Genomic DNA, 12,142 nt, shown 5'->3' with positions numbered 1-12,142 from the left:
GGGGTTTCTGGCCGGGGGCCTGTTAAACAACAATGACAACTATAACAAAAAAAAAATATCCGGGCATTGTAGCACACACCCATAGTCCCAGCTACTTGGAAGGCTGAGGCAAGAGGATTGCCTGAGCCCAAGAGTTTGAGGTTACTGTGAACCGTGATGCCACAGCATTCTACCTAGGGGAACATAATAAAACTGTCTCAAAAAAAATTTTTTTCCTAAACTTTATACTTTTTCACAATGAAAATTCCCCATAATATATAATGTGAAGTATTATACATGTGAAGAAAAATAAGCTATGCCTTAAACAACTCATTTGCAAGGGCTAATGTTGCGAAACACACAAAGGAAAAAAAATTGAGGCAGAAATGGTTGACAGTCATGATTAAGGAAGCTGAGACCTAATAAACTGAGAAGCTATATTGGCAGGAGCATTTTGACTCCTTGGAATCTAGGAAAGGGAGTGTTAGCTTGGACTGCTTTCCCTAACACTCTTCAGGAAAAGGAGATATCAAATCTGACATATAAACCTAATCTAATCAGCACAAAAGTCTTTCTGGACATTTTTTTTTTTTTTTTTTTTGGCATGCCTGAAATGCCATGTCAAGTTATCTAGTATCTCTGCGTGCCAAGTAATATTCTAATTAACTTGTCCCCCTACGGCAGCTCACACCTATAATCCTAACACTCTAGGAGGCCAAGGTAGGAGGATTCCTAGAGCTCAGGAGTCCAAGACCAGCCTATGCAAAACCAGACTCTGTCTCTATTAAAAATAGAAAAATTAGCCAGATGTGATGGCAGACACCGGTAGTCCTAGCTACTCTGGGGGCTGAGGCAGGAGGTTCACTTGAACCCAGGAGATTTTTTTTTTTCTTTTTTTTGAGACAGTCTCAAGCCGTCACCCTGAGTAGAGTCCCAAGGCATCACAGCTCACAGCAACCTCAAACTATTGGGCTTAAGAGATTCTCTTGCTAGCCGGGCATTGTGGCGGGCGCCTGTAGTCCCAGCTACTCGGGAGGCTGAGGCAAGAGAATCGCTGAAGCCCAGGAGTTGGAGGTTGCTGTGAGCTGTGTGAGGCCACGGCACTCTACCAAGGGCCATAAAGTGAGACTCTGTCTCTACAAAAAAAAAAAAAAGAGAGAGAGATTCTGTTGCCCCAGCCTCCCAAGCAGCTGGGACTACAGGCACCCGCCACAACACCCAGCTGTCTTTTTTGTTGTTGCAGTCGTCATTGTTGTCTTAGCTGGCCTGGGCTGAGATCCAAACCACCAGCCTCAGTGCATGTGGCCAGTGCCCTTACCCACTAAGCCCATCCAGGAGTTTTGAGGTTGCCATAAGTTAGGATGATAAGTGAGTTCGTTAACAGCACTGTAGCCAGAGGCAGCAGAGTAAGATCATGTACCCCCCCTCCCAAATAGTTTGCCCACCTCAGACCCCCAGATTATATAAAAAGATGATGCCGGGGGAGGATGGGTGAAGGGAGGGTAATTGGTGGGACCACACCTACAGTGCATCTTACAAGGGTACATGTGAAACTTATTAAATGTAGAATATAAGTGTTTTAACACAATAACTAAGAAAATGCCATGAAGGCATTTTTTGTTAACCAAAAAAAAAAAAAAAATGATCAAAATGTTATCTCAAATAAAACAGTTTTAAATGAAAAAAAAAAAAAAAAAAGATGATGCCAGACAAAAGAAAAGGCTCAGGGTGGCGCCTGTGGCTCAGTCGGTAGGGCGCCGGCCCCATATACCGAGGGTGGCGGGTTCAAGCCCGGCCCCGGCCAAACTGCAACCAAAAAAAAATGTCCGGGCGTTGTGGCGGGCGCCTGTACTCCCAGCTACTCAGGAGGCTGAGGCAAGAGAATCGCTTAAGCCCAGGAGTTGGAGGTTGCTGTGAGCTGTGTGAGGCCACGGCACTCTGCCGAGGGCCATAAAGTGAGACTCTGTCTCTACAAAAAGAAAAGGCTCAATGGAACTGAATACTCACTAAGCTGTTAACATTTATAAGGCTCTGTGCAAGTAGACAGCAGCCCCCTACAGAAATAATGTTGCAGGCTTAAATGGTGGACTTTGAATTACCCAGCTCCATCCCTGATTAGATGAATGAATTTGTATAAATTATCTAACACCTATAAATTTGCTTCCTCTGTAAAATGGGGATGGTGATAATAGTATCTACTTCCAAGCACTGGGTGTGAGAATTAAATCAGATAATCCATTTAAAGAATACAGAGGTGGTAGAAATTAAGAACTCCACAGTATCTATTAATAATTGTATCGGGCCAGGCCTGAGGCTCACTCTGGGAGGCCGAAGAGGGTGGATTGCCTGAGCTTACAGGTTCTGAGCCTGAGGAAGACCTCATCTCTAAAAATAGCTGGGCATTGGCAATGCCCATGGCTCAGTGGGTAGGATACCAGCCACATGCACCAGGGCTGGTGGGTTCGAGCCCAGCTCAGGCCAGCTAAACAACAATGACAACTGCAACAAAAATAGCTGGGCATTGTGGCAGGTGCCTGTAGTTCCCAGCTACTTTGGGAAGCTGAGGCAGGAGAATTGCTTGAGCCCAGAAGTTTGAGGGTGCTGTGAGCTGTGACGCCATAGCATTCTACCCAAGGCAACATAGTGGGGCTGTGTCTCAAAAAAAAAAAAAAGCCAGTGGCACCCGTAGCTCAATGGGTAGGTACCAGCCACAAACACCGAGGCTGCCAGTTTCAAACCTGGCCTGGACCAGCTAGACAACAATGACAACTGCAACATAAAAACAGAGGGGCCGGCTCAGCACCTGTGGCTCAAGCGGCTAAAGTGCCAGCCACATACACCTGAGCTGGTGGGTTCGAATCCAGCCTGGGACTGCCAAACAATGACGACTGCGACCAAAAAAACAGCGGGTTGTTGTGGCAGGTGCCTGTAATCCCAGGTACTTGGGAGGCAGAGGCAGGAGAATCGTTTGAGCCCAGGAATTTGAGGTTGCTGTGAGCTGTGATGCCACAGCACTCTACCCAGGGTGACAGCCTGAGGCTCTGTCTCAAAAAAAAAAAAAAAGAACATCCAGGCCTTGTAGCAGGTGCCTATAGTCCCAGCTTACAATTTTAGGTTGCTCTCAGCTGTGAAGCCACGGCACTCTGCCATGGTGATAGTGAGACTATAGTGAGACTCTGTCTCAAAAAACAAAACAAAAAAAATAAAATACAGAAGTGAGTGAATCGTAGTACTCTGGAGGCAGAGATGCGTGGATGACCTGAGCCAGAATGACACCTCATCTCCAAAAATAGCCGGGCATTGTGGTGGGCACCTGTAGTCCCAGCTACTTGGGAGGCTGAAGCAAGAGAATTGCTTAAGCCCAAGAGTTTCAGGTTGCTGTGAGCTGGGACTCTACAGCACTCTACCCAGGGCGACATAGTAAGACTCTTGTCTCAGAAAAAAAAAAAGGCTCAGCACCTGTGGCTCAAGCAGCTAAGGCGCCAGCCACATACACCTGAGCTAGCGGGTTCAAATCCAGCCCAGGCCCGCCAAACAACAATGACGGCTGCAACCAAAAAAAAAATAGCCAGGGGTTGTGGCGGGCACCTGTAGTCCCAGCTACTTGGGAGGCAGAGACAGGAGACTCGCCTGAGCCCAGGAGTTTGAAGTTGCTATGAGCTATGATGCCACAGCACTCTACCCAGGGCAACAGCTTAAGGCTCTGTCTCAAAAAAAAAATAAAATAAAATAAAAAGAGTGAGTAAACAAGGCACTGAATGAATGAAGATGAACAAATTCTAGCTCATGCCAATGGGACAAAGAAACCAATTCTTCTTGAGGCTGAATTGTCAGAGTTCTCATCATGAACTGAATAATTCTGACCCCCCTGTTTGAAGTTCTACTCTCTGGTGTCACACAGAACATAAAACTAAATGACTCTGGCTTTCTTTTTTTTTTGTAGAGACAGAGTCTCACTTTATCACCCTTGGTAGAGTGCTGTGACACCACACAGCTCACAGCAACCTCCAATTCCTGGCTTAGGTGATTTTTTTGCCTCAGCCTCCCAAGTAGCTGGGATCGCCACAATGCCCAGCTATTTTTTGTTGCAGTTTGGCCAGGGCCGGGTTTGAACCTGCCACCCTCGGTATATGAGGCCGGTGCCCTACCCACTGAACCACAGGTATCACCCGACTCTGGCTTTCTTATTCCATTACCATTTTCCCTCCAACTCCCTGGGGTGGCAGAGTATGTTTACAAATTTCATATTAACTCATTCAATAAATAATGATGAATAAACCACTATGCTGGAAAAGCTAACAATTAGGAATCCAACTTAGTCCTAGCTCTGGTCCACCCAGCAGCAAGACAAACACAAACACTGAGAAAAGATGATGAGCTTTAATAAAGGTCAAGGGCAGGACACAGGGGAAATCATCTGAAAGTATCAATTTGGAAACAAATACTAGAGAATAAAAAGAAATTCACTATCAAAAGTAAGAATTCGTTTTTTCTTTGTCTGAGACAGAGTTTCACTTTGTCACCCTCGGTAAAATGCCAGTGACGTCATAGCTCACAGCAACCTTAAACTCTTAGCTCAAAGGATCCCCTAGCCTCAGCCTCCCAAGTAGATGGCACTATAGGCGCCCACCACAATACCCAGCTTTTTTTTTTTTTTGCAGTTTTTGTCCGGGGCTGGGTTTGAACCCGCCACCTCTGGCATATGGGGCCCGTACCCTAGTTCTTTGAGCCATAGGTGCCGCCCAACACCCAGCTATTTTTAGAGACAGTCTTGCTGTGGCTCAGGCTGGTCTCGAACCCGTGAGCGTAGGCAATCCGCCTGCCTCAGCCTCCCAGAGTGCTAGGATTACAGGCATGAGCCACCACACCCAGCCCTTCATTTAGTTTCAAACACAAATAATTTTCCTGAAGATGCAATAGGGCTAAGATTCTGCAGCTTTTAATTTATCCATTCTTCGTGGCTTTAGCTTTTTCTTCCAAAAAATATCCAACTTCCAGAATAAGAGAAAAAGAGAATATGTTCCATTTAGCTATAATGAAAATTGACTAAGAAAAAAAACTGATGCAATCTGTATTCACATAGGATTCCATTTTAAAGACTTTGGCAGGACTTCAAATTAATTCTTGTCTTTTTTTCCCTTGAGATAGAATCTCACAATGTTGCCCTCAGTAGAGTGCCGTTATATCACGGCTCACAGTAACCTCAAACTCTTGGGCTCAAGCGATTCTCTTGTCTCAGCCTCCCAAGCAGCTGGGACTACAGGCGCCTGCCATAATGCCCAGGTATTTTTTAGAGACAAGGTCTCACTCTGGCTCAGGCTGGTCTCAAACTTTTTTTTTTTTTTTTTTTTTTGGTTTTTGGCCAGGGCTGGGTTTGAACCCACCACCTCTGGCATATGGGACCGGCGCCCTACTCCTTGAGCCACAGGCGCCGCCCATGGTCTCAAACTTTTGAGTTCAGACACTCACCTTTCCTTCCCAAATGCTGAGATTACAGGCATGGACCACTGCGCCCAGCCCAGATTTTTTTTTTTTTTTTTTTGGAGACAGAGTCTCACTTTGTTGCCCTTGGTAGAGAACCATGGCGTCACAGCTCACAGCAACCTCAAACTCTTGGGTTCAAGTGATTCACTGGCCTCAGCCTCCCAAGTAGCTGGGACTATAGGCCCCCCACCACAATACCTGGTTATTTTTACAGACACTCTGGCTCAGACTGGACTCAAATCTGTGAGCTCAGGCAATCCACCCACCTTGGCCTCCCAGAGTCTTTATTACCCTGGGTAGAGTGCCATGATGTCACAGCTCACAGCAACCTCCAACTCCTGAGCTTAGGCGATTCTCTTGCCTCAGCCTCCCGAGTAGCTGGGACTACAGGCACCTGCCACAACAGCTGGCTATTTTTTTATTGCAGTTTGGCCAGGACCGTGTTCGAACCCGCCACCCTTGGTATATGGGGCCAGCACCCTACGCACTGAGCCACAGGCGCTGCCCGCCCTAGTCATTTTTTTTTTTTTTGGAGAGAGACTCTCTTTGTTGCCCTCGGTAGAGTGCTGTGGCATTACTCACAGCAACCTCCAGCTCTTGGGTTTAGGCAATTCTCTTGCCTCAGTCTCCTGACCGCCCTACTCAGATTTTTAAAATGCAAAATTAGAGACTGAGAGGCTCAGCGCCCATAGCACAGTGGTTATGATACCAGCCACATGCACCAAGGCAGGTTCTTAACTGGCCTGGGCCAGCTAAACAATAATAACTACAACAAAAAAAATAGCCAGGTGTTATAGCAGGCGCCTATAGTCCCAGCTACTAAGGAATCTGAGGCAAGAGAATTGCTTAAGCCCAAGAGTTTGAGGTTGCTATGAGCTGTGATGCCATTTCACTCTACAGAGGGCAACACAGTGAGACTCTGTCTCAAAAAAAAATAATAATTAGAGACTAAGTCTTCCTCTATCACCCAGGCTGGAGTTACAGTGGCATGAATGATCACAGCTCACTGCAAGCTTGAACTTATGGGCTCAAGCGATCCTCCTACCTCAGACTCCTAAGTAGCTGGAACTATAGGTATGTGCCACGACACCTCTTTTTTTTTTTTTTTTTTGTAGAGATCGGTTCTTACTATGTTGCCTAGGCTGGTCTGGTATTCCTGGTCTCAATGAATCCTTCCTACCTTGGCATTCCAAAGTGCTGGGATTACAGGCATGGCCACCCCCACCTGGCCAAGAATTTAATTCTTATGCTGTTTCTCCAGATCTTCACAACCACCAGATGTTCCAAAGTATAATTAGGACTAAATGTAATGTTCTCATGGTACAGAAATGAACTGAGACACAGAGGGTCTAACAGCTTAATCTCTTCCAAAGCAGGAAAAAGCTCTCTTATCAAAGATAACAGGAACTTCCCACAATAGACAAACCACTTCTCAAAAGGTCCTTTCTCCCTAAGAATGTGATAGCTGTCTGTGCTTATACTCGTATTCATACTCTTAGATATAGCAGTTGGATGCTTTTCAAATGTTCTGTCAGAACTATCATGCCATTATATAAATAGCAGAAATATTTTATTTTTCAAAAAGGACAAATCTTAACACTGGCCCAGCTGTGAGGAAACAGAAACACTGCCTGGAGCCCAGGCCATGGCCATCTTTTTATATCTCAAGCTATAAGTAAGGAATAAGCTGTGAAAAGGCATATGCTCTTGGGACTATTCATTTCAACTAAAGAATACAGCCCAGGATAGGCAGCGCCTGTGGCTCAGGGAGTAGGGCACCAGCCCCATATACCAAGGGTGGCCGGTTCAAACCCGGCCCCAGCCAAACTGCCCAGGTGTTGTGGCGGGCGCCTGTAGTCCCAGCTACTCGGGAGACTGAGGGAAGTGAATTGCCTAAGCCCCTGAGCTGGAGGTTGCTGTGAGCTGTGATGCCACAGCACTCTACCAAGGGTGACAAAATGAGAATCTGTCTCTAAAAAAAAAAAAGAATACAGGCTAGGATAAAAATAAATCATTTGCGAAAATAAGAAAAAAACAATAGCTCTTTACATAAGATTCTGGGGAAATAGCTCACCCATTGAAGAACGAGAGACTATTTTAACAAAATTCAATACAGTAGAACTACATTATAAACTTGACAAATATTTAATAAATATCCTTTTGGTTACCAAAAGAATGAGGATGTGAATTAACCTTACAAAAAGAGTAGATATAAAATACCTTTATGGAGACTAACAAGACCTACATAAAAAACATTTATATTCATAATAATAAACCAATACTACATATTAATTTAGTTAATCCTCACAACAATCACAGGCGAAAGTACTATTCCTAAACTCAATTGTAAACAAAGAAAAGTTAAGGACATGGACAGCGCCTGTGGCTCAGTCGGTAAGGCGCCGGCCCCATATACCAAGGGTGGCGGGTTCAAACCTGGCCCCGGACAAACTGCAACCAAAAAATAGCCGGGCGTTGTGGCGGGCGCCTGTAGTCCCAGCTACTCGGGAGGCTGAGGCAAGAGAATCGCTTAAGCCCAGGAGTTGGAGGTTGCTGTGAGCTGTGTGAGGCCACGGCACTCTACCGAGGGCCATAAAGTGAGACTCTGTCTCTACAAAAAAAAAAAAAAAAGGAAAGTTAAGGACACCTAGACAGTAAGGGGCTGAGCCACCATTTGAACCCAGGCCCAGTGGCTCCAACTTCAAATTCTCACCCCAACTTTGTTTATAAACTGTATCTTTGAGGTCTCTTTTTTTTGTTTATTGTATGGAGATAAGGGTTCTATGAGAATTAGATCAGAAAGGTTTGTAAAGCTCCTATTAAAATGTCTACCACTAAGAAGGTACTCAAAAAACGGCAGAAGAGGCCGGGCATGGTGACTCACATCCATAATCCTAGCACTCTGGGAGGCCGAGGTAGGTGGCTCAGAGTTTGAGCTCAGGAGTTTAAGACTAGCCGAGCAAGATGGAGACCTTGTCTCTAAAAATAGCAAGGTGTCAAGGTGGGCACCTAGCTACTTTGGAGGGTGAAGCAGGAGAATCGCTTGAGCTCAAGAGTTTGAGGATGCTCTGAGCACTCTACCAAGGGCAACAAAGTGAGACTGTCTCAAATTAAAAAAAAAAAAAAGGAATGGCAGAAGAATTTTCAAAATTCATAATATATTTACAGTTAATGTACTGACAAAGACTCTGGGCTTTATTTTGAGAGGTGAAAGAGTACTGTTGCCATGGTAACTGGAGGTACTACCTTCAGCAGTCCCATTGCACTCAGGGAGAAGGGAGTAAGGGCGAAAAGCAATAAAGAATAAAAAGTGATAGATGGGTATGGAACAAGACCTTTCAGGGAGTTGGCTCTGAGATGAGATTAGAAGAAAATAGACTCCTAGACTCTCAAGGAAGGAACGCCAATCATTAGAAATTACAGAATAAGCTTTAGGATAACCTAATGGTGCTTACCACCAGGCTTGCATTCAACCTCCATTAAAAGGTAATGGTGCATGGCAGTGCCTGTGGCTCAAAGAAGTAGGGAGCCAACCCTATATACCAGAGGTGGCGGGTTCAAACCTAGCCCCAGCCAAAAACTGAAAAAAAAAAAAAAGGTGATGATGCCTTTCAAACTCAAAGCAATGTTTTTTTTTTTATTTTGAGATAGAGTCTCACTATGTCTCCCTCGGAAGAGTGTTGTTGCATCACAGCTCACAGCAACCACCAATTCTTGGGGTTAAGCCAGTGGTTCTCAACCTTCCTAATGCCGTGGCCCTTTAATACAGTTCCCGCGGGTCTCGACCCACAGGTTGAAAACCGCTGGGTTAAGCGATTCTCTTGCCCCAGCCTCCCAAGTAGGTGGGATTACAGGAACCCGCCACAACGCCCAGTTATTTTTTGTATGTAGTTGTCATTGTTTACCAGGCCCGAACTAGATTCAAACTCACCAGCTCCAGTGTATGTGGCTGGCGCCCTAGCCGCTGAGCTACATGCACCAAGCCTCAAAGCCACTATTTTTTTTTTGCAGTTTTTGGCCGGGGCCAGGCCCTGCTTGGCTGCACAGGACTCAGTCTCATATATGTTCCTCCTGCTGTAACAGCCTCAGTTGTTTTCTTACCCTCCCAATCCCTTTGTTCCACACGTGCTCCTGGCCCAGTGGCCTACGTGCAGCCCACACTGGTTTGGTGCCAGTAGGCCAGGCCGAGCTGCTGTTTCCAATTCTAGCCTTCATCCTTCCTATCATTTCCAGCACAGGTAATAGAAGCTACAGTGTCTCAGCAGGTTAGGACCCACCACCTCCAGCATATGGGGCCGGCGCCCTACTCCTTTGAGCCACAGGCACCACCCAAAAGCAACTATTTTTAATAGAGGGCCGCTTCAGGGGAAAGACCAGTGTAAACCTTTTTGCCCTCTTCATTCAATAATATTTATTGAATGCCTGCCGTGTGCCAGGTGCTGAAGATAGAGATAAATGAGGACAAAACGCCCCACCCTGTTCTCTAGTAGGGAACACAGCCAAGAAACAAGATAAATACCTACATAAAGAAGCCAGGAATAGTGTGGTTGACTCCTATAATCTCAGCACTCTGGGAGGACAAGGCTTAGGCTCAAGAGTTTGAGATCAGCCTGAGCAAGAGCAAAACCCCATTTCTACTAAAAATAGAAAAATTAGCCGGGCATTGTGGCATGTGCCTGCAATCCCAAAGACATCAGAGGCTGAGGCAAGAGGATTACTTAAGCCTGAGAGTTTGAGATTGCTTGAGTTGTGACGTCACAGCACTCTACTGAGGGCGACAAAGTGAAACTCTGTCTCTAAAAAAAAACAAAAAACAAATAATTTTATAAGGGCGGCACCTGTGGCTCAGTGGGTAGAGCATGGGCCCCATATACCAAGGGTGGCATGTTTGAATGCGGCCCCAAACTGCAACAACAAAAAATAGCTGGGCGTTGCAGCGGGCACCTGTATTCCCAGCTACTCAGGAGGCTGAGGCAAGAGAATCACCTAAGCCCAGGAGTTGGAGGTTGCTGTGAGCTGTGACATCACAGCACTCTACCAAAGGGGACAAAGTGAGACTTTGTCTCAAATAAATAAATAAACAAATAAGCGAGCTTAAAAAGAGGTAAGCAGGCAAGCTTAGCAGAGGAGCAATGGCACATACTGGTTGTAAGAACTCTAGAATAAAACTTGCCTGGGGCTCAGCGCCCATAGTTCAGTGGTTACAGCAACAGCCACATACACCAGGGCTGACAGGTTCAAACTCAGCCAGCGCCTGCTAAACAACGAGGACAACAACAACAAAATAGCCAAGGTTTGTGGTGAGTGCCTGTAGTCCCAGCTACTCGGGAGGCTGAGGCAAGAGAATCGCTTAAGCCCAAGGGTTTGAGGTTGCTGTGAGCTGTGATGTCACAGCACTTAACAAAGGGCGGACATAGTGAGACTCTGTGCCAAAAAAAAAAAAAAAGGACTGCCTGGGTTTGGACTCCAGCCCCACTACTTTCCAGATAAACTTGCTCAAGTAATTTCCTCTCTGAACCTCAGGCTCACCTGTAAAATGGTATAGTACTAAGTACTATAGTACTAAGTAGATAGTACTGTTACCTACTTTATACCTTCATATAGGTGTTACAAAGATAAAAGTTACTTAGCACAGAGCCTAGCATATAATAAACTGTCAACTTTATTACTATTCTTGCAGCCCACACTCCCGCCACATCCAGATTCCCTGCAATTCTGACCTCTAGCACCTCTGTGTGCACAAGTTGCTTCCTCTATCTGGTCCTTCTGACTCAGCCATCAGTACCTCCCTGAAGGATTTGCTAGACCAGTGGCCCACTACTGTATTCTCCAAGGCAGCCTAACCTGCCCTCTGGGCCATGTCTTTCATCACTCTACACTAAACTGCCTATTTCAGCCAATCCACCCCAAGAGGCTATGAATTCTTCCCAGGCATTTTCAGCATCTAAAAAGCAGTGTCCTTACATGGCAGTCAGATGTTATTAAATAAGCTCAGCTTTATCACTGGCAAAATGGGAATAAAAATAGGAAAAATAAAAATATCATCTACCTCAAGGGTTGTAGAGATTAAAGAGAATAATCAGGGTGGTGCCTGTGGCTCAAGGAGTAGGATGCTGGCCCCATATACAGGAGGTGGCCAGTTCAAACCTGGACTCGACCAAAAAAAAACTGCAAAAGAAGAAAAAAAAAAAAAAAAAAAAAGAGAATAATCATATGGAGGATCCTTGAAAAGTGCTACCCTGTTTCCCCAAAAATAAGACAGTGTCTTATTTTAAGGTGTGCTCCCAAAGATGCGCTAGGTCTTATTTTCAGGGGACATCTTATCTTTCCAATAAGTAGGTCTTATTTTCAGAGGATGTCTTATTTTCGGGGAAACAGGGTATCTGAGGCTGGGCCAGGTGGCTCACGCCTATAATCTTGTCACTCTGAGAGGTCGAGGTGGGTAGATCGCCTGAGCTTAGGAGTTTAAGACCAGCCTGAGCAAGAGCAAGACACCATCACTACTAAAAATAGAAAAACTAGGGAGGCGCCTGTGGCTCAAAGGAGTAGGGTGCCGGCCCCATATGCCAGAGGTGGCGGGTTCAAACTCAGCCCCGGCCAAAAACCACAAAAAAAACGGGGGGGGGGGGCTCTGCACCTGTAGCTCAGTGGCTAGGGCGCCAGCCACATGTACACCAGA

The 12,142-nt window shown here is 45.7% G+C and overlaps 1 protein-coding gene and 1 non-coding gene across 4 annotated transcripts in view; both read right to left on the bottom strand.

Moving 5' to 3' along the window:
* Positions 1–12,142, bottom strand: part of PHF20 (PHD finger protein 20) — a 161,524-nt gene that overhangs the window by 134,320 nt on the left and 15,062 nt on the right. The window lies entirely within an intron of this gene.
* LOC128574361 (small nucleolar RNA SNORA5) lies at positions 9,401–9,507 on the bottom strand. Its single transcript, XR_008376733.1, has one exon. It is a non-coding gene; the product is annotated as a small nucleolar RNA SNORA5 (small nucleolar RNA).

The sequence above is a fragment of the Nycticebus coucang genome, chromosome 21, assembly GCF_027406575.1.
Source record: "Nycticebus coucang isolate mNycCou1 chromosome 21, mNycCou1.pri, whole genome shotgun sequence".
Lineage (NCBI taxonomy): Eukaryota > Metazoa > Chordata > Mammalia > Primates > Lorisidae > Nycticebus > Nycticebus coucang.
The sequence above is the reverse complement of the archived record's forward strand: the minus strand, read 5'-3'. Positions and strand labels throughout refer to the sequence as shown.